Here is a 20776-nt window from a genome sequence, read left to right as displayed (position 1 = left end):
AATCACCACTAACTTCTTTAGAGCTTTTTCTTCAATAAAATACATTTACTCAAACTTGGTGTGCCACTGAAGTGACCTTCTTGGTAGGCTTGCCTACTTTTGTTTATGCATGGCTTGGTCACGTGGACTGCACCATATATGTTATGTCTATGTGGTGATTGATTGAGACATAATTTATAGAACACATACTGTTTGACAGTCTAAGCAGAGGATCCAGGCTATGCGATTAGACTTTTTTCAAAGCTGGTTCAAGCCTATGCAGTTTGCTTTTGATCCAAATCTGCAGTGTTTTTTGCTGCGTTTTGTGCAAAAAGGCCGCAAATCATGGCAAAATTGCAGCAAAAAAAAAACACTACATGCTTTTCTGCGTGTACTCCACTGATCTCCATTGTTAAAGTTAGGTTCACATCTGTGCAGGTGGTGCCGCTGCGGAACCTGAACACCAGCAGCAGCAACCATCCACACAGAAATGGGGGATCCGCGGGCAGGTGCCATTAATCATAATGGCACGCCATGTGCACTGAAAATCACACCCATACTGGGAATCTTGGTTCCTGTGTGGAATGAGAGTTAAAAAAAAAAAAAAAAAAAGTAAGCACTTCTTTCCTGCGTGTCGCGGGGGAAACAGCCGGCCATTCAAATGAATGGACTCTCGTGCCCACACAAATGATGGCCTGCATAGCAGAACAGGTGTGAACCTAGACTTAAGTCTCTAAAAGGCTTAAGATTATTGGCCTGTCTATATACATTTGTATACCAATAACCAGATCTCACAGATTTGAAGATATGGTTGTTCAGCAAATAGTTCACTAAAATCTCTGTAAAAAATTAATAAATAGATGCTGTAATACTGCACAGGCTGATTGAACATATCTTTCAATGTTTCTGAATAAAGACCTGGCTGTATATGGCCAGTATGAAAAACTGGCCAATGACCTCCACATAATGCCTAGTAATAGTTTAAAGATTATGAAACGATATATAAAAAGTAATACTAAATCTACAACACTGTCCAAACTGGGTGTATAGAAACAAAATGCATGCCAAACTCTTGAGAAATGGTACCCACCACAATACATACACAAAATTTATATATACACACACACACACACACACACACACACAATATAACTGGCTACATATAATTACAACCGCAAATGAATATTTGTAAAACATATATCATAATCTAACGCACTCAGTCTAAGTTGGAAAACCCAACTGAATTTAACTAAATCAAAATTGTAATTTGTTGCGTCAAAAGAAGAATTTGAGATAAACATTGTTTGATGCCATTGAATCTATGGATAATTGGCCTAACTAAATTATATGTATGCTATGAATATGGTACAATTAAAGCAATCCATTTACCTTATACAACAGTCACATGCCAGGGGTGAAACATGTCTTTTTCCTAAAAATTCCATAATTTCTTCGGCAAAGTAAACAGCACCAGGCTCTGTACATTCTTGCCTGTGCTAACTGCTGGCACTTGGCATGCCAAATCCAGCGTACCATAAAGGCCAATGTGAACTGGAAGTGTCAAAATAAACATGCGTACAGCAGAGGCAAAGGGACTGAACCATTAACCTTCCTAAACAAAACATGACCTAACCCACTAAGGAGACCAAAGAATGAGCTGGGTTTGATGAAGTAATGACTTGACAGGATTGTAGAATTTAGGACAACTAAAGTGTACATTGTGGTTTGTTCAAAGTAAAAAAAAGATTAATCACACCTCACCTCTTTGTATCTAATAAAGACAAAATGCAGCCGATTTTAAAAGAAGTCTTAATTTACTTTTTATCTACAAGAGCATGGACAATCTTTACAGTCTTTACAGTGATGCAAATCCAACATTGGAAAATTTTTAACAAAAAACTGAACAACAGTGGGACCTTCATGATAATACAATGGTACAAATCACTGACATATTAAAAAATAAAGTAGTTTACTTTTATTCAAACCTGCATAGGGGGGGGTACAGCAGTGGCTTTCAGGGGTAAAATTAAATTGTTTGATGCCATCAAATCCATGGATAATTGGCCTATCTACAGCAGCGGCTTTCAGGAGGCAATACTGCCACCTTCCAAATGCTGGTTTGCTTTTTATTTTTGGTTGTTTTTTTTTCCCCAGAATGAGGATATTGAATGGGATTACCACATTGCAACTGCAGGTTCTATGGACGAGTTTGACAGGCTAAGTTAACTTGGCCCCTGCTGCCGATATGTTTTGCATGTGTACAGCCCCCTTCTATCTCCATGTTCTCTTTTAGGTGGCCAGTAAAGCATGGTTCAACCACCAGTTTTTTTTTTTTTTTACCCCTTTATGCAATTGAAGCTTTAAAAGTAACAAGGTGGTATTTCGCACCAGCAATGACACATGCAACAAGAGCAAATAGCTCAATAGGAAGAGAGGGGGGCTTAACATGATGTGTACAGCAAACTGGAGAAGGTAAAGTCTGGATTGAGCAACTTAACACTTTCAAACATGATGAGGGTGACCTTAAGGTGTGGAAGGGTTAAAAACACTTTTAACCCCATTTATCTGTGCCCCATTAGGAAGATTTCCCTTCACTTCCTGTCAACTGGTAGGAGGATATCTTTCCAATGTTAGGGAAAACCCCCCTTAGACAGCAATGAAAGATCATGCATCTTCATTGCAAAATATCAGTTCTATTGTTTTACTGGCAACTCAAAAATGTGGATGCAAGCCAGCCATACATGGATCAAAATTCATCCAGTTTAGCAGCTACAGGACAAATTTCAATCCATGTATGGGCTAGGTGGTTGTACACAAGTCAATCAATGTACAAACTAGCCTGTTGGGTTTTTACAGAACGTTCAGTGCCGCTGGGTATAGCCGGCAACTGTGATCATTTTATTATGGTTGTAGGCAAGGCTCACTGCTGTCAGAATACAATAGCCCCTTCCCATTAGGAAGATTTCCCTTCACTTCCTGTCAAAACTGGATAAATCCCCCCATCCAGATAAGCAAGGTGGAATACTCCCTGGTGTGTATTCTGCCAGTGGGGACTCCTCTTCTGTCAGAGTACACTAATCAACGCTGCAGCCAGTTCAACAAAACAATTCCAACAAACCCATTTGTTGATCATTACATTACTAACTGGAATGTCCACAGATTAAACAAAATTTGGCTAGTCCCTGCTGAACTGGCCTAATTACGATTAGTTTACGATCATCTTAAATCTTCCCAACAAGGACACAGAGCAATAAAGATCTGATTGTGGTTCTAACACCTCAGCAATCAAAAGAAAAAAAAGAAAAAAAAGAAAAAGAAAGGTCCAGCCTTTTGTTACTTCAACTCTTACTATACCGTCTGATAGGGGCACAGTAACATTCTGACAAATCCCCACTTAAGCATGTTGTACAGATCATATATCTACCAATTATGAATTATTAAAACTGTCAGTATTGCTTTTGACTGCATATTTTAAGAGCCACTAATTTATTGTTGCACCCAATGTAACTAGCCAAATATTTATTTTCAAATTGTAAAAACATGATGTACAGTAATAGGGTGCTTTGTGTTTATAGCATTAGGCCTTATGCATGCAGGATGTTTATTTAACTCGCCTAGAAACCAGCAGCATTTTTGCAGTAAAAATGGCAGATGCTTGTAAAAGGGGCTAAAGCTTTTACAAACTTTAAAGAGCTTTTAAAAGGTGTTAAGCTCTTGGGCATGAAATCATTTCATTTGCCAAAATAAATTTATTCTAGCCGTTGAAATGAATTACTGCTCAAGTGCTAGCTTTTAGGCACGGTTAACAGATTTTAGCAGCGTCAAGCGGTTTTGTCTGACAAGGGTGAAGGATTTGCTTCTAAATAGTTTCTACCTACCTAAACTGGGCAGTATGTGACAACAGAAGCTTTAGACATAAGGTAAACACAATTTACAATACACAATGAGGTGCCTGTCCTGGTGAATGAAAAACAAGTACCCTCTATGCTTGAGTATTCGGAGACAGATTAATATAGAAAAGCCTAGAGAATCCAGGTATAGACTGAAGAAGGATTTTAGCGTCTATTCCATTTTAGCAGTCCATTCACTGTTTCTAAGAAACATCACTAAACCCCACAAATAAGAGCTTTGAAGAAACATTATACTGTGGGGTTTTGTCTTTCTAGCCATTGTGTTACTTATTCACTATGTTGCTTAATATCTGACAAATGCACTAGGGATTGGCTAGATAAGAACAAGGGGTCACGGTGGCAGAAACCTCAGAAAGACTGTTGAAAAAGCATTTTCACAATATATACTTTCTTCCTCCTCCCTGCTACAGGGTACGACCTATGCTTCACTTCTTATATCCAGCAGTCCTTGACTGACAATGATTGCTCAGACAGTCAATGTTAAAAAGAAAAAAAGAAAAAAAAAAAACCTAGATTGCCAAAGTTCTAGGCATTAGTTGAGCTGGAAATGCAGGACGGATGTCAAAGTTTGCAACAGCTGCTATGATTACTTCTTGAGTCAACAAAAAACGGAGTGGGAAAGGCATCATTGCACGTAGAATAATTTCTCATTAAAAAAATACCAACAATGAAGCCATAAGTACCGTAAATGTTCTTGTCCAGAACTTGCAGTTCTGAGGGTCTGGAATATTCAGTAACATTACATTAGACAATTCTGATTACTACAGCCAATTTAGGAAAAGGAAAGTGGATTTGCTTTTCATCTGTTGCTTCATTCTACATCAAGAGCACAATATTAACTGCAGGATAGTTGGCAAAAGTTTAGCAGAAAAAGAATGACCAAGATAAATCAGTGCTTAGCATCGTAAAAGTTTTCACAAAAAGATCTACAAAAGAATTTAGAAGTAACAAAATCCACTCTATGTTGTCCTGTTGGCTCAGCCGTTTGAGGACGTTCAATTTTGATGTGGGAAACCAAGTCAAACTAAAGAGGGCCACACATAGTTTGAGGAGGGCAGAAATGAAGGCCAACCTTCAGCACCCATGCCAAATGCAAGGTCCCTCAAGATTGCCTCAGGGAATCGTTCTTGTTTACCTCTGCATGGGAGATTTGAATCTGTAATAAATTTAGCTGACCCGTGCTACAAATCTTTTAGTAGACTAAAATTAAATTTTCAACAATCAAACTTTAAAGAGACTGCATGGCAAATTGACCCTACTATGACAACTGGATGATAAATAACTGGGAAACAACAATCAGAAGCCAACAGTAGGCCATAAACATGACGTTTTTTTTAAGAACTACTCCTCTGCTTCCACTAGTGGAAGCAGACTACCTATTGTCCTATCTGGGTAGCACATCAATGCTGAAGAGACCTCACGGACTCTGGAATAAAGAAAATCACTGTACACCACAGGCAATGTTGCATAAGGCTGATATCATGCCATCAATGTGATGCTACTTAATGTACTGCATTCAAGTAAAAAGGTATCACAACATAGCATAGCAACACTTTAGTATCATGGCCCTGGACTCTCTCCTGCAATATGGTACTACTGTGGATTTATATCATTTTTTTTTTTCCCCCAGAGTTTAGAAAAACAAAGGAATTTTTTAGGGCCATCAAGAAGGTGAAAAGGTTGCCATAGTACACAGAAAGCAAATTATCCAAGGTTGGTCTAAATCAGGGTTTCTCAACTAGGGTTCCTCCAGAGATTACTAGGGGTTCCTTGAGCAATAAAATTTCTGCCTCTCAGATAATTTACCACTGACACAAGCAATTCTTTCCAATATTCACACATGTAAGGGGCATTCTTTCCACGGACCATCACAGTAACATATCATATCATGAGTTGTAGATATAGCAATTTACAGCAGAAGTTCTCCGAGACTAAAACCTATTTCAAAGACACCTTTCACACTGGGGCGTTTTGCAAGCGCTACAGCTCTAAAAATAGCACATGCAAAGCGGCCTGAAAGAGCAGCTCCTGTGTCTCCAATGTGAAAGCCCAGGGGTTTTCACACTGGAGCGGTGCGCTAGCAGGACACAAAAAAAATGAAATAAAAAATAAAGTCCTGCTAGCAGCATCTTTGGAGCGGTGTGTATACCGCTCCTGCCCATTGAAATCAATGGGCAGCGCAGCTATACAGCCGGGAAAGTGCTGCTGCAGCAAGGCTTTGTGGGTGGTTTTAACCCTTTCTCGGCTGCTAGCAGGGGGTAAAAGCACCCCGCTATCGGCCAAATAGCGCTGCAAAATTGAAAAAAGCGCCACTAAAAATAGCCATGCTTTACCGCCGACACCCACCACCCCAGTGTGAAAGGGGCTAAAGGGTTCATCTGTGTTGAAAAGGTTGACAAAGGCTGGTCTAGGTGGAGAACGTTGGCTAGTTTTTCAAAAATATTCAGTATAGATCAAAGAATATGTATGAGAAAAGAATGTTCTTTGGCTTCAGAAAGAAAACAAATTAAAACTTTAGCACCCACTTTTTTCACCGCTGTGGGCTTTCTGTTTTTCTGGCCACTGAGCACATAAACTCAATACAAACCAGTACACTCGCTTTGAATAGTAGCAGAGCCACTAGATTACTGTACATAGTAGTGGCGGCCCCTTCATTAGGGGTGCCGCCCCCCTAATCCATGTGCCTGGCCCCTAATCTACGTGCAGTGTGCCGGATGCATGGGATTTCAATGGGGTTTATTTTTTGTTTATGAAACACATGATTAGAGCCCGAGACTCTAAGGCCCTTTTCACACGGTGGATAGAATTCAGCTTTTAGCTGTGGATAGATCAAGTTATCTACAGCAGCTAAACTCACACAATACTTTCCTAAGGCCCCATTCACACACTGCAATTACCAACGGTTTCATTACAAGGGGTTTGGTGCAGATAGAAAAATAAATTTGACTGCGTCCAGGAACGATTTATTGCAGCTATATGCAGCTAATTGTAGTGTACCATTCTCCAGCAGATAGCAGCGGCAACGAGGAAAGAAAAACAGGAAGCACATCAGAAATGGCAAGAACGTTCCAACGCAGCGGCGTGTAAACGCATGTAAAAAACAGCTAATATCAATGTACAACTGCAAGTGAATGCTGTGCCAGGATTCTCTGAATTTCAAAATAACAAAACATGCTTTTAACAGCGGCAGAACAGCTGCCCATGTGAAAGGAGCCTTATTGGCTTCAAGAAGTGTGGGCCCGGGCGCAGAGCACTGTGCCCTGAGCCCACCCAGTTGTGACACAATAGCGAATTATAATTCACTATTGTCTACCTGCTTTTCCTAATGTCCAATCAGGAAGCAGGTCTTAATCCTTTGGAGGACATATTTGTCCCATGTTTTTAATTGCCTGTATCTGACTAACCAACTATCTGATGTACGTTAGCGGAATGGCACGGACAGGCAAATTGGCGTACAGGTGCGTCCATTTGAAATTGCCGCCGTGCCATTGCGTGTGCTCCACCGGTGGCGTGCGTGCATGCCGGTCGGGTCCCCGTGAGTCCGGTTGCGGGTCCCGCGGACTCGATCGCTGCAGGGATACCCGCGATCGTCTCACAGGGAGGCTGAACAAGGAGATGGAGGGGGGGGGGGGGGGGGGGTCAAGGAAGAGACACAGGGGGAAGCTGCCTGCTACCTGGATGGGGTATCTGTGGGCTGGTGGGCAGGAGGACAGACAGATGAATGAGCAACAGAGAGGGTGTTCCCGTTCGGTATGTTTGCGAATGGAGCACCAGCCGTCACTAGTACATAGGATTGTGTGTATATATATATATATATATATATATATATATATATATATATATATATATATATATATATATATATATATATATATATATATATACATATACACACACACGTATGTGTATATGTATGTGTGTGTGTGTATAAAATATAGATTTTTTTTTTCATTTTACTTTTAAAATTTCAAATTAAAACAACTAGATCAGCAGACACTGCAAAAAAATAAATAAATGATAATAATAAACATTCGACAAGTTCAGCAGCAAAAATTTATACAAACATCCCATGTGCCAAGTCATGTATTAGGAGAATGTTATTCATCTGATTAAACAAAATAGCCAGACTAAATGAAGTTTATTCATGGCTAGGATTCAGGTTACATGGGCAATCATAAGCCAGTAATGCAGATGCAACCTTTCCGAACCTGCAGCACAAACAAAATAGAATTAGGTGGCTATAACTTTTTTTTTTTTAAAGGTACATCATAAGGATTAGTGAGAGGGAATCTAATGAAGCAAACAACCTTCAACCCTCTTACAAATGTGTAGACCAAGAATGTATGTGACCAAGGACACTGTGATCCTGTTCAGCAGATAATACAGAACACACATCAAAATGGGAAACCAGCCAATGAAGAGGTTAAAATGAAAAGATAGGACAAAGTTTGTTTTAACACTGACTTCTCTCAGAACACAAAGATGTCTGCAGCTATGATTAACCAAAATGTCCTCTCGTTGTCATTGCTACTAAAGGTTTTGGGCAATTTCAGAATGAGAAAAACCCTGAAGCATCAGATGCAAAAATATTCGATAGCTCCCAACTGTCTCCGATTTTGGAATAAAGTCCCTCTTTGCTCCTCATTTGTCCCTGATTTTGGACTGATCTATATAGCTGTGTATAAAAGGAACTATTAATCTTTCAAAAAGTTTTTCCCAGTGCTAAACCTTTCATCCAATTTCTAAATGGCTGCATTTGTAAATGTCAATAGCCAATATAAAAGGAATAGTAGTGGTAAAAAAACACACTTGTGGGATTAAACCTTTTTTTCTTTGTATAAATTCTCCTTTAAGGGGGCGTGGCCGAGGGTGTGCCCTATGCCAACATAGGTTTGCTAATAGATGTCCCTCATTACCATCTCAAAAGAGTTGAGAGGTATGATATTCTAGTGGGTTACAAAACACATAATTTAAAAAAAAAAAAATAATTATCTGCTAGCTAAGAAACTAAAGCAAATCTGTCACCGAAAGAAAGATAAGAAACTGTTACACCTCCACTATTACGCTAACAGGTGCTGGCCCTGTCCGTCACATTGTTTTAAGTGTAGAAAAAAACTGTGGTTGGCCGCCCCCATGGTGTGCGGGCAGCTCGCTCTGTAATCACTACGGCCTTAAGACACAGCTGATCACAGATCCAGGTAGAGGGCCAATCACAGCAGCCATTTACCACGTGACCAGTGAGAGCTGATCAGGATGTAAACACAAGCTTTTGTGAAATGGACATCTACACTGAGTCAAGGGACCGATCATCAGTGCAGCCCCAACCGTGCTGCCAATCAGTGACCACCAGTGCCTTCTCTTCAGTGTCATCTATTTCTGCCTACCAGTGCCCCCCTCATCAGTGCCCATCAGTTAAGGAAAAAAAATTACCCATTTGCAAAATTTTATAACTATGAAAAAACGCTGGCAGGGAAGACACTGACTCTGTTTTTTGTTTGTTTTTTTCACAATTTTTTTTTTACTGCCAGCTATTTTTTTAATTTACATTCAGCTGTCAGCAGGGAAGCCCACATCTAAATTGCAGTTGCACCGCTGCTTTGGAGATTTGCCTTGAAAATTGAGGGGAAATTTGCACCGGACATATATGAACCTAGCCTTACACAGCTGTCAAAAAAACTTTAATGCCCATATGATTTACCCTTCTCTTTTGCTCTTGTGACAATGCTTACAGCGATCTGGGTATTCATAGCTGGAAGGATACAGCCCTAAACATTTGTATTGCTCAGCACAACATCCTGCTGGGATCTGAGGAACAGGGACTAGACTGACAGTGTGCATGAAGCCTAAAAGCTTTACCTGATGACAGTGTCTTAAGAGTACAAAATGTGCTCATTATAATATGCAATGTTCACCATAAACCTACGAGTCACAATACAGGATATACAACAATATCTTTTTATACCTACCTTTGTGGTTTCACTTGAGCTAGAGGACTGTCATGATTCCTTAGTTCTGGATTTGTTAAAGGTTCTTTGTCATGCCCTGAGAATAAAAAAAGTGGCAAGAGTATACATTATAGGAAGTTCTGCAATATCATTATTGAAAAAAATTAAATACAGAAATCATTTTATATCCCAATTCGTCTTTATTATGGCCTCGTATTAGACGGCACAAGATTTTGCCACCAGTGTCAGAGTTACATGACTGGTGAAGTTTAATGAATAAATGACTGCCCAAAAATATTTTTTGGGTGGAGTTCATATACTTCACCTTATTAGAAAGAAGACTCAGGTCTAATATACATATATAAATACTAGTTATAGCTATGCGGTTACTTTTGAGCCAGAGAAAGCCCACATTAGACCAATAAAGATCATTACCAATGGAATTTAGGAAGCTACTCAGCCACTCAGACATATTAGGGTTTGCAAAGGATCCCCCCTTCAAAGTTTGGGGCATATTTACTACACAGTTAAGTTAAGACCTGAGAGTAACAAAAGGAACCACTTCCTGGCCCTAGGTGGTGGTTTGGGGGGCTTGGTGGTGGAAGCGGTTTGTGTAAAGACTTAAAATTGTAGTAAACAATTTTTTTTCCACTTTTACCTACAGGACAGCTTACCGTGAGGCTCACCTGTAGGTACAATGATTATCTCCTAAAAACATACATTGTTTAGTAGATATTCACCTAGGCAATAGTTTTTGCCATCACCTGCGCAGTCTTGTGGAAATTTTTGTTAATGTATATTGTCAGATGTCCCCCAGTGTCAGTTTTGCTGTAATATGCTCATGTGAGCGTATTCACACAGACGTTGGTGGAAGACCATTGACTGCAGAAACCTTCTCGTGGACACGGCAGATCCGTTTGCTCTTTTAAGCATGTTTGCTTATGCCTCAACAAGGGCCACTCCATGGCGACATCATATAAACCCCTAAGTAAGCAGATCTGCGTACATGGGAACCATAGCATAACTTTACAAAAATTATGGCCCACTGAGCCATGATAGAGTATGGCTTGCGTCAGTGGTAGCATGCACACGATCGTATTCAGAGCCATGTAAGTAGTGTTCAAAGACGCTTTGCTGCATGGCTCTGCACATGTCAATACTGTATTTCTATTTGAATATATACATGTGTGTGATTGGTTCTTTTGAAAGAATACAAGTGTAATTGGTTGATTCTGAAGCCACCACCTTCCTTTGTTATTCATGTTTATAGTATAAATAGAAAGGAGCTGGCTACTCTGCTAAGCTCAAGGTGATACCAGCATCTGTGTCACTTGAAGAAATACAAGCGCACTTTACCGGCATTATATAAAAGAGCTGTTTTTGTGCTTTTAAGCACAAAGATATTATTTGCTTTTAGGGAGAAGCTTAAAGTTTCCCTGACAGTGACGCTCTGCTTTCAAGGCATACAGTGTGCCCTGCATGGGTTTGAGTGCCATCATTGCAGCCCCAGCCAGGTCATACAGCTGGAGTCCACGAACCCATAAGAAAGAGATGGTGAAGACAGAAGCATCTGGTAGCAGTGACACCGCTGCACTGGATGACTCTAGGTGTAAGTTTGTCATAATTTGCTAGTATCCGATGCATACTAGTACATTATAACTTAAAGTGAAACTTATGTTATTTTTAAAGAAAAAAAAAAAAAACACAAGACTTATTATACTTACCTGCTCTGTGCAGTGGTTTTGCACAGCAGCCCCGATTCTCCACGCTCAGTGCGCCTGCGCCCCACTGTCTACGGCACACGCATCTGCAGGGGGCCTGATATTTTTTTCATTTTTGTGGCGATTTACTACTGCTTTAACTTGTCTAGAACTCATCTGCTGCAGAGTCCCAGGCTGATCAGCTCACTACATGGTGTTCCAATGTGGAAACTACAAGTCATGCCTGCAGAGTCCTATTTCCAATAATGACTGCAGCCTATCTTCCCTGCCTGCACTCCATTGGCCTGTGTTCTGTTGGAGCCCAATTTAAACCACACCCTATTCCTGGATCCATGTGCCTCACTAAAGCTGGCCATACACCTATAGATTATCTGCAGATTTTCTATGGTTAGATGGAAAAAGTGGGAGATTCCTCCATTCACACAGTTAAGCGAAAATGGAGAAAAAAAAAAAAAAAAAACTGTTGCACTTTCTCCATCTAACCATAGAAAATTTGCAGATAATCTATAGGTGTATGGCCAGCTTAACTGCTTTGGCTGACCCCAACCTGCAAGCTGTTTGTGACCAGGTTTCCGCCTGCTGCCTAGACCGCCTGTGGTCTCTTATTGACAACCTTTTCTGTCTGTCTGGACCCTGTCTGTTTTCTGACCACATCTTTGCCTCCTTATGCCAAACACTTGGCTTATGTCCTCCGAAGTCAAAGTCTGCAATCAAGGCTGCAATTTGGCCCACAAAATCCTGAATAACTGTAATTGCTACCTTTTTCAGCCAATGCCAGTTGAATTTTTTTTTTTTTTTTTTTTTTTTTTAAAGGCAGCTGTATATTACAACTGTTTCTGAAGTGGTGTCCTTCCATGAGCGAGAAAAATCAGCTTATAGGTGAACATTTTTCTCAGTTCTTGACACAAACTAAAATAAAAAATAAAAACAACCACACACACACGCGCAGCTTGAAAGCAGTCTAACCCCCTTGAGGTGAGAAATTAGCCAAATAAGAGCTGAAAAACATTGCAGCTGCACCAAATGCACCTAAATCAATTCCTCAAATAAAAAAGGAAAAAAATCTATTTGTGGAATTCTCTGTAGACCTGCATTCTGCCATGCAATTGGTGGCCTTGCCTCTCTACCAACATGAAGATGATCACAGATGGCCAACAAGGTCAAAGCATACTGCTTTTAAGAAAACAGTCGGCTTTCACAAAGATCTTAATGATTCCAAATCTGCAACAACTGTAATCCAATCCTGCCATTCAGGGGCCTAAATGAGCATTTTACCCCCTGACACGTGCTGCACACTTCACCTGCTAGTGGAGATATTAGTATTCAGTATAATTCAGATGAAAATACACAATGACCTTTGACCCTTGGCCACAGGGCTTCATTGACACAGCACATTTTCCTAAATGTCCGGATCCCTTTTGTTGTCACTTGTTCTTTCATCTATTATTTAAAAGCATTATACTAGCAGCAAATCCTTCTCAGTTGCGTTTTATTCATTCATTCTGAACACAGCATTTAAAGGGCAGCCAGAGATCTGTGTGGCATTGCTTGCCACGCGTATGGTGTATAAGCTGCTTTGTAACACAATACACAGCAAATATCTACCACATCAAAGCAGACTGTTGGGATTAAGAACACAAGCAAGCAATTAACCTACATTTAAGAAACTGTAAATAATGCTACAACACCATTTATAAAAAGCAAATACAATATGACAAAAAAAAAAAAAATAGTCAACAAATTATATATAAAAATAATGATTCTCAAAGAAAATGATGACATGCATAAGACCCTAAATAAAAAAAATAAAAAAACACACAACATCCTATATGCATAAATAAAAAGTAAACACAACACCCGGGAAAAAAAAAGTGACCTGTAGAAGCTAAACATTTAAATAATGGAAAAGGACCACCTTGACAGAAGCAGCAAATGATTCTCTCACTTTTCATGACCTTTAGCATAGGACACGCGATCCATCTTTGTTCTTTTCCAAGCTAAACTGCCTACTCTTGATTTCTAACAGTATAGCCTTGTCTGTTCCCCAGCCACTCAACCAATCACCAATGCTTCCTGTATCACCATTTGCTGGAAGCAGCAGTTCACTCAAGACTCATCCATCTTGCAAAGCCTGGAGTGACAGATGTTCATGGAAGAGAACATATACTGTGGTGAGTGAGCACCAGATAACATCTCCAGAAACTGCCTTCAGAGGGTGTCCTGACTGACACTGGAACCATAAACCTTTCAAAAAGGCAGAAATCAAACAATGGTGAAGACAGAACCCTATCACAAATCAAGGCCAGATAAAGACTATTGGGTGACCAAGCTCACTTTTCTACTGAAGGTCAACTTCCTAGTTAGAAAACCCCATGAATGCACACAGGATCTAACAAAAGCTCCAGTGATGGCTTGCAACGCATAATGCAGACTGTTACAAAAGCTAAAAAAGGAATAAAAATAAAACCACAGACAAAAAAAAAAAAAAAAGGGAAGGAGGATGACCAAATACGCAGGCAAAATGAGAAAACCTCTAAATGCAACAACAAAAACAAAACAAAACCTCCCCTTAAAACACCAAGGAGCATGCATTTAAACCAACACAGGTGGGTAAATACTCGTTGGCACCAGTCTCCAGCCTTTACAGAATAAAGACTAATGTGACAAAAATATATAAATAAAAAAAAAACAACAAACACTGAATCACCATTTTCCCCCCAACGTAAGTCAGGAATATTTGCAGTAAGCTCCAGGCATTGGCTGGAACAGGCAGCAACGCTTTGTCTATAAACCAGCTATGACAGTCTCCTCAATAATAGATAGATCTAGAGATATTGTAAACAGTAAGTATATGTATATCTTTACTATTTTTATCAAGGTCTAGATTGGTACCGTTCCTTTCCACCTCTAAAGTCTCCCTATTGGTTATGGAGGCCACCAACCACATAAAAAAGGACTAACAGTGATGCTGATGAGAAGGAAAGGGCGAGGCCAAACAACTTTTAACATGTAAATCTTGATTGTTTTATTTCTTTCCCTTGTAAAATCAGTTGTCCAAAATATCTGCATCGAACTGCTTTGACATTATGCTCAGCAAGTACATGTCAGTTTGTAAACAGCAAATTAAAGAGAAAAAAAAAAAGAAAATTTTTCAAAGAAAGTCATCCTTTTGGCCTACACCTCCTGGGCTATAGTACAATTCTATCCCACACCCCCAACCCTCTCTCCATCATCCTCTACCCTCAGCTTAGACTAACCTTAAATGGATAGCCATAACTTTCAATTATCTTCAAAATTTTCCAAATGAAAGCTTCATTCACCTGGCCACACCTGCAGCCAACTGCTGTAGATTTTTATGGGGACACCTCCTGAGCAGCTCCTGTGCTTTAAAAGTTACTTCATCTTAAGTGGCTTGGATAGGAGACTTTGCTCCATGGATATCCAATGGCATAGCTCCTGATGACACGCACAGACATTTTTCACTGCATTTCCCTTACACCTGGTCATGCCGTCAGAATTGTTACGTCACAAGATCAAGTGCAGGGGAGGCATCTCTACATTGGTCATCATTAGCTTCTCTGTTCATTTGCGACAAGAAGGATCTTCTGGTTACTGCATCTTCGTAGGGTCGTAAAAAGATGGCAAATTTTGATTTACTGAGATTGTTACTAGGGGTCAGCGAGTATGGAAATGAAAAAAGGAAGGAAGAAGGGGTCTGGTCCATATCCTTTTAAGAGATTGGAGTTCCACTTTAAAATAATAATGTTCACCTTTCTACAAATAAAAAATAAGTGCACATCTTTTTGCAGGTAAAAAATAAAAAAAGGAGGGGGATTTTTTTTTTGAAGTAGGAGCCTGTAAAGCATTGCACCAACAATCAGCAGATCGCTGATGCCGATGCAGACCTCCTGCACACGGTCAGTGTATATGCTTGCCAGACCATCCCGTACGGGCAAGCCAATACTCAACGACAGGAAGACTCAATGAACTACCACAGCGCTGCAGCACTGGGAACATGTCACAAAGGTGAACTTATCTTTTAAATCAGCAACTACTAGTCTTAATACTTATGCTGCTAGGATTAGTAAATAGATATAAAAATATAAATATCAGTTACTCTGGTTTTACATTTTTTTAACCTTCAATTACATTTCAAAGCCAAGGCAAATGTCATCCATCCCAGGAGTCTTCAGGAGTGGAGGTGGGGTCTTCTCCACTAAGCAAAGCCTCCTGTCTGCACGCCTGAGCTAAGGACGGATGGATTCCATAAGTAAATGCTACATAAAAATATCTACCCTTACTCAAGATGGCCACAATCAGAAATGCTAGAGGATATTTTTTTCAAAGCGATTTCTCAGCAAACTAAGGCATTGGATGGGCGAGTTTACTTTGAAAATACCAAAAATTAACAAGTGTAGTTCCTTTTTGATCTTTTGCTCAAAAGTAAACAATTTTGCATAAAGAACAAAATCAACTTGATCAAGCGACTGGATTTTCTTGCAAAAATAGGTTGTTCCTTTATTTCAAAAAAATAATGCCCATTAGTAGGTAGAATTTAATACTGGGACTCGCATTGTTTGGTACACTGGATTCAAAGAATGGCTTCTACTAGACTGCTGAATGCGTGGAACACTGAATAAAAAATACTGAAAAAAACAAACACACACACACACCACCAGATGCATTAAAGTGAACCTGTCATAAGATAAGTATGGGCTACCATCATCGGCTCCCTCCTTGCCTGACTATGCCCGGCTACAGTACTTTTGAGTCCCATACCCATAATAATGCTGGTTCTGGGTCAGTTAATCAGACAGCATTGAATCTAAAGACTCCGCAAGAAAGCCAGATGATATCTACCATTCTTAAAAAAAGGAAAGTTCACATTGCAGCCTTCATAAATACTTTCCCTTTCAGCTAGTTCAAATTAACACATTTACATTTTGAATGATAGTCTAAAGAACCATTTTCAGAGCCTCAGAAAGCAGTATCTCCATAAACGAGATGCGTAATGAACATCAAACCAAATCAAGAACTGAATAATTCTGTAATAAATACTTAGGATCAGTGCAGAGGCTGACACAAACGGTTGAGAAAGCAAGAAAAGAAAAAAAAAACGCTCCTGCTATATCCATTAACAGACAAGGTGTTCAAATAGAAATTCGTTGTAGCGTCAGCCATGTCAGTACAACCTGACACAGAACCAAGTACAATACACTAAACCCAATACTGTTCCCATCATTTATGGGTTAGCCATGCATGTTACTGCTTACAGTGACCACATGACCTTGGCAGCTGTATACAGGATTTATTGGAAGAGAAGCTGTGCTAAAAAGAAATATGCAAGCTGCTCTCAATCTGAAAATACTAGATGCCTAGCAACAATGCTGACCAAATCAGCATTGCCACCTGTGCTAAAAAATATGCAGGCTTCCCTTCTTCTGGACATGCTACATTGCATGGCAGCAGTACTGACCAGATCATTTTGTAAACCCTTACATATACCCAGTGAAGTGACTGGCCTCAGGTAATGCATGGAGGAGAAACAAATCCTACTAAGTTGTACCTGTCTATCTGCAGTCTTCTCTTCTCCACATCTGTTCAGAATCTATAAAACTGTCTAAGCATTAAAAAAAAAAAAAAAAATGGGACGGAGAGCTGCAGAGCTCAGTGAGGATTGCTCTGACAGACGATTGGAGGGGAAGGACACCCACACCCCCCTTCACAAAGCACACAGGAACAGAGCAGAGGCTGTCAATCGGCTGGAGCTCACTCCCGTGTCACCTTTAGTCTCTTAGTGTCAGGAAAACGCGTCATCAGAAGCGATTCATGCAGGTAACAGAGGAACGAGGCAGCAGTCAGAAATTACACTTAGGTCACCCAAAGACTGTTCAAATGTCAGCCGCTTCAACAGGGACCAGATGAGTACAGTCAGCCTGCCCTTACGTGGTTCGAATTTCAAGTTGATCAATTTCTAAATTTAGATGCAAACAGCCTGTCAGATTTTTAAATGTAATTATTGCCAGCAGCAATTAATCAGTGTGTGTTCTCCCAGCCAGGATGGCTTCCCCCACTTGTCCATTTTTCATCCATCCATTGACGAATAAAAATATATAAAATTATATAAAATATCCAGAAAAAAACAAAACAAAAACACAATACAAATGTTATAAAGTGTTGCAGTTCATTAGGTAAAATAAATAATTTGATCCCCAAGAAAAACATGACTTAGCATGGTGGAGAAACCCTTATTGGCAAGCGCAGAGGTAACAAGTTTCATATAGTTGGTTACCAGGTTTGTACACATCTCAGGAGGGATTTTGGGGCCACTCTTCTTTACAGATCTTCTCTAAATCCTTAAGATTCCTTGGCTGTCGCTTAGCAACTCAGTTTCTGCTCCCTCAAATTTTCTTTAGGATGAAGGTCTGGAGACAGACTAGGCCACTCTGACCTGAATGTGCTTCTTCTTGGGCCACTCCTTTGTCTTGGTGGTATATCTTGGGTCATGCTGGAAAGCCAATCTTCAGTGTTCTGGCTGAGGGAAGAAGGTTCTCATGCAAGATTTTACAAAACATGGTCCCTCAATGTGGCAAAGTCAAACTGTACCTTTAGCAGAGAAACAGCCCCAAAGCATGATGTTTCCACCTCCATGCTCGACTGTGGGGATGGTGTTCCATAGTCAGCATTTTTCTTCCTCCAAACAGGGCGAGTCGAATTCCAAAGAGCTAAATGTTAGTCTCATCTGCCACAGCATCTTTTCCCAATCCTTCTCTGCATCATTTAGATATTCATTAGTAGACTTCAGACAGGCCTGTACATGTGCCTTCATGAATGAATGAGTGACTTGTATAGCGCTACCTATGCGAACTGAATCGCCTCAGGGTGCTTTTTGCTGCCGGAGTCCATCTGCAATATAGTGCGGTCCTTTGCCCCATGGGGTCCCGACTAGCTTAAAAACACATACACATATTTGGCCAATTTTTCAACAGCATCTAATTAACCTACCAGCAGGTCTTTGGAGAGTGGGAGGAAACTGGAGTACCCGGAGGAAACCCACGGAGGCATAGGGAGAACATGCAAACCTTATTGCTGCAAAGTGAAAGGGAGAACCACTACACCACTGTGCTGTCCTTGGAGGTAGACCTTGAGGGCACTGCAGGATTTCAATTCATGGCGGTGCATTGCATTACTTGTGATCTGGTGACTGCTCTCAACTGCCTTGAGATCATTCATAAACTCCTCCTGTGTAGTTCTGGGCCAATGCCTCACTTTTCACATGATCCTCCTTACCCCATGAGGAAAAAGATTACATGGAGCTCCAGACAGATGGCGATTGATGGTTATTTTAGATTTATTCCATTTGCGAATAATCACTCCAACAGTTGTCTCTCACCAAGCTTCTTGCTAATGGTCTTAAAGCCCATTCCAGCCTTGTGCAGGTCTATAATCTTATCCCTGACATCTTTTGATTATGTGGACTTTTATACACGAGTTGTCATTAGGAGCACCTTTTTTAAATTTTGAAAAAAGTCCTGCTAGCTGCATCTTTGGAGCAGTGTATTCACCGCTCCTAACCATTGAAATCAATGGGGCAGCGCGGCTCTACCGCCGGCAAAGCTTAAAGGTTAAATCTACCCCGCTAGTGGCCGCATACCCTCGCTAACCGCCGACGCCCGCACCAGTGTGAAAGGGGCCTTAAAGATTTGTAGTCACCTTTTATTGTTATTTACACAATGGTTTGCACTTAATATATACTATAAAACTGATTATTAACTTGCTTACTGATGGTTATTAAATGGTTTTCCTATATGCACGTCAGCACTTTCAAGGATCGTATAGTAGTTGCACTTTGTTTTGATAATTTGTGTACGATTACGTCGGTATTTTATCAAAGTTTAACATATGAATTTTCTACATTTTTCGTATGTGCATTCATATGGAGAACATGTTTATATTCTTAATTTTCTCATATTTGGTGTAGCACATAATTTATTAAGTCATTTAGCACACTGTGTTTTGGTTTACAAGATATCCTGCATCAGAATATTATGTTGGCAGCTTCTTTTGGTTTGGGACCCATTTTTTTCTGAAATTTTTTTTCTTACACTGGCTAACCTACTCCTACCTCCATTTAAAAGGAAACATTTTTGTCTGCTGTATCATAGAGCTGCCTACAAAAATTAGACAGTACTGCTGCTCCTCCTGAACTGTTCTGAACTGTTTTTTCCCCCATTCTCCCCTGCTGTGCTATTGTGTTCTGACAGTAGGATAAGTCCCCCCGCCCCCGCCAGAACACTGGCAGCGCTCTGTTGTGGAAAGGTTAGCAAGATGTATTCGATATGTATTGTCACAGTGTCTCCCAGTGTTAGTTCTCCTGCAGCCCGCTCTAAAGAGCGGACTGGGGCAGACTGATGCTGGTCGAGATCTGTCTGGTAATAAAAAGCTTCCAGAGGTTGCAGAGAGGTGTTTGCAGAGTGGTTATATGTCCACCAGTGAAGGGCCCCTGTGCAATGCACAGACAACTATCTGGGGTGGGAGTATTCACTCGGCAAAGACATTATCAGTTATTGGGGGGGGGGGGAGACGACTTATCAATGCAGAAGAAGTATTCATGCCAGTGGTAAAAACGGGAGTCCGTATGCGTATTGGTCGAGGACAGCGTTCATGAATGCTAAGACCAGCCATGTGGTTTCTATCTGTAGCTAAACAGCATGGACAGGGGGCAGGAAATCATACCCACTGCCCCTGCTCAGACACTCCTAGTCATTGTTCATTGGGTGCTTTGTATAACTCCTCCTGTTTGAAAGAATGCCTGTGCTTGATTGGCTGATTGTGAAGCCATCAAGCTCCATTGTCATCATTTTTATAAACAACACATAGGCTTTTGAGTCAAGTCTACCTGTGGAGCCAAGGATGTGAGGATGGTGGTTAAGTCTGTTTTACTCGGGAAACAGGGTTGTACTAAGATTCATTATACCAAAAGGCTGAAAGGGTGCTTATTGGCGCAGGAGACATGAATTACACATAGTGCAAGGAGAAATCTCTACGTCAGTTCTCAGGCACTGGCTGAGAGTGCCCATCAGGAGCCGACGGACAGATTTTTTTTATCACGCCCCTTCAACAGAAGCCGGCCAAATGGCTGGCTTCTGTCGGACCAACTCCAGAACACACAGGCCGAATGTTGGACGGTTTCTACTTAACTGGCCTAAGCCGTCCGACA

General features: G+C 40.5%; 1 protein-coding gene across 1 annotated transcript in view; it reads right to left on the bottom strand.

Moving 5' to 3' along the window:
- The window catches only part of GREB1L (GREB1 like retinoic acid receptor coactivator), a 192644-nt gene that overhangs the window by 106572 nt on the left and 65296 nt on the right, over positions 1-20776 (bottom strand). Inside the window, exon 2 of the mRNA XM_077492552.1 lies at positions 9857-9932. The gene's annotated coding sequence lies outside the window, so the exon portion shown is untranslated. The remainder of the gene's footprint in view (positions 1-9856; positions 9933-20776) is intronic.

Source organism: Lithobates pipiens, unplaced genomic scaffold, assembly GCF_037356315.1.
Source record: "Lithobates pipiens isolate NorthernLeopardFrog02 unplaced genomic scaffold, aLitPip1_a1.2 Scaffold_19, whole genome shotgun sequence".
Classification (NCBI taxonomy): domain Eukaryota; kingdom Metazoa; phylum Chordata; class Amphibia; order Anura; family Ranidae; genus Lithobates; species Lithobates pipiens.
This window is presented reverse-complemented; position numbering and strand designations above follow the sequence as displayed.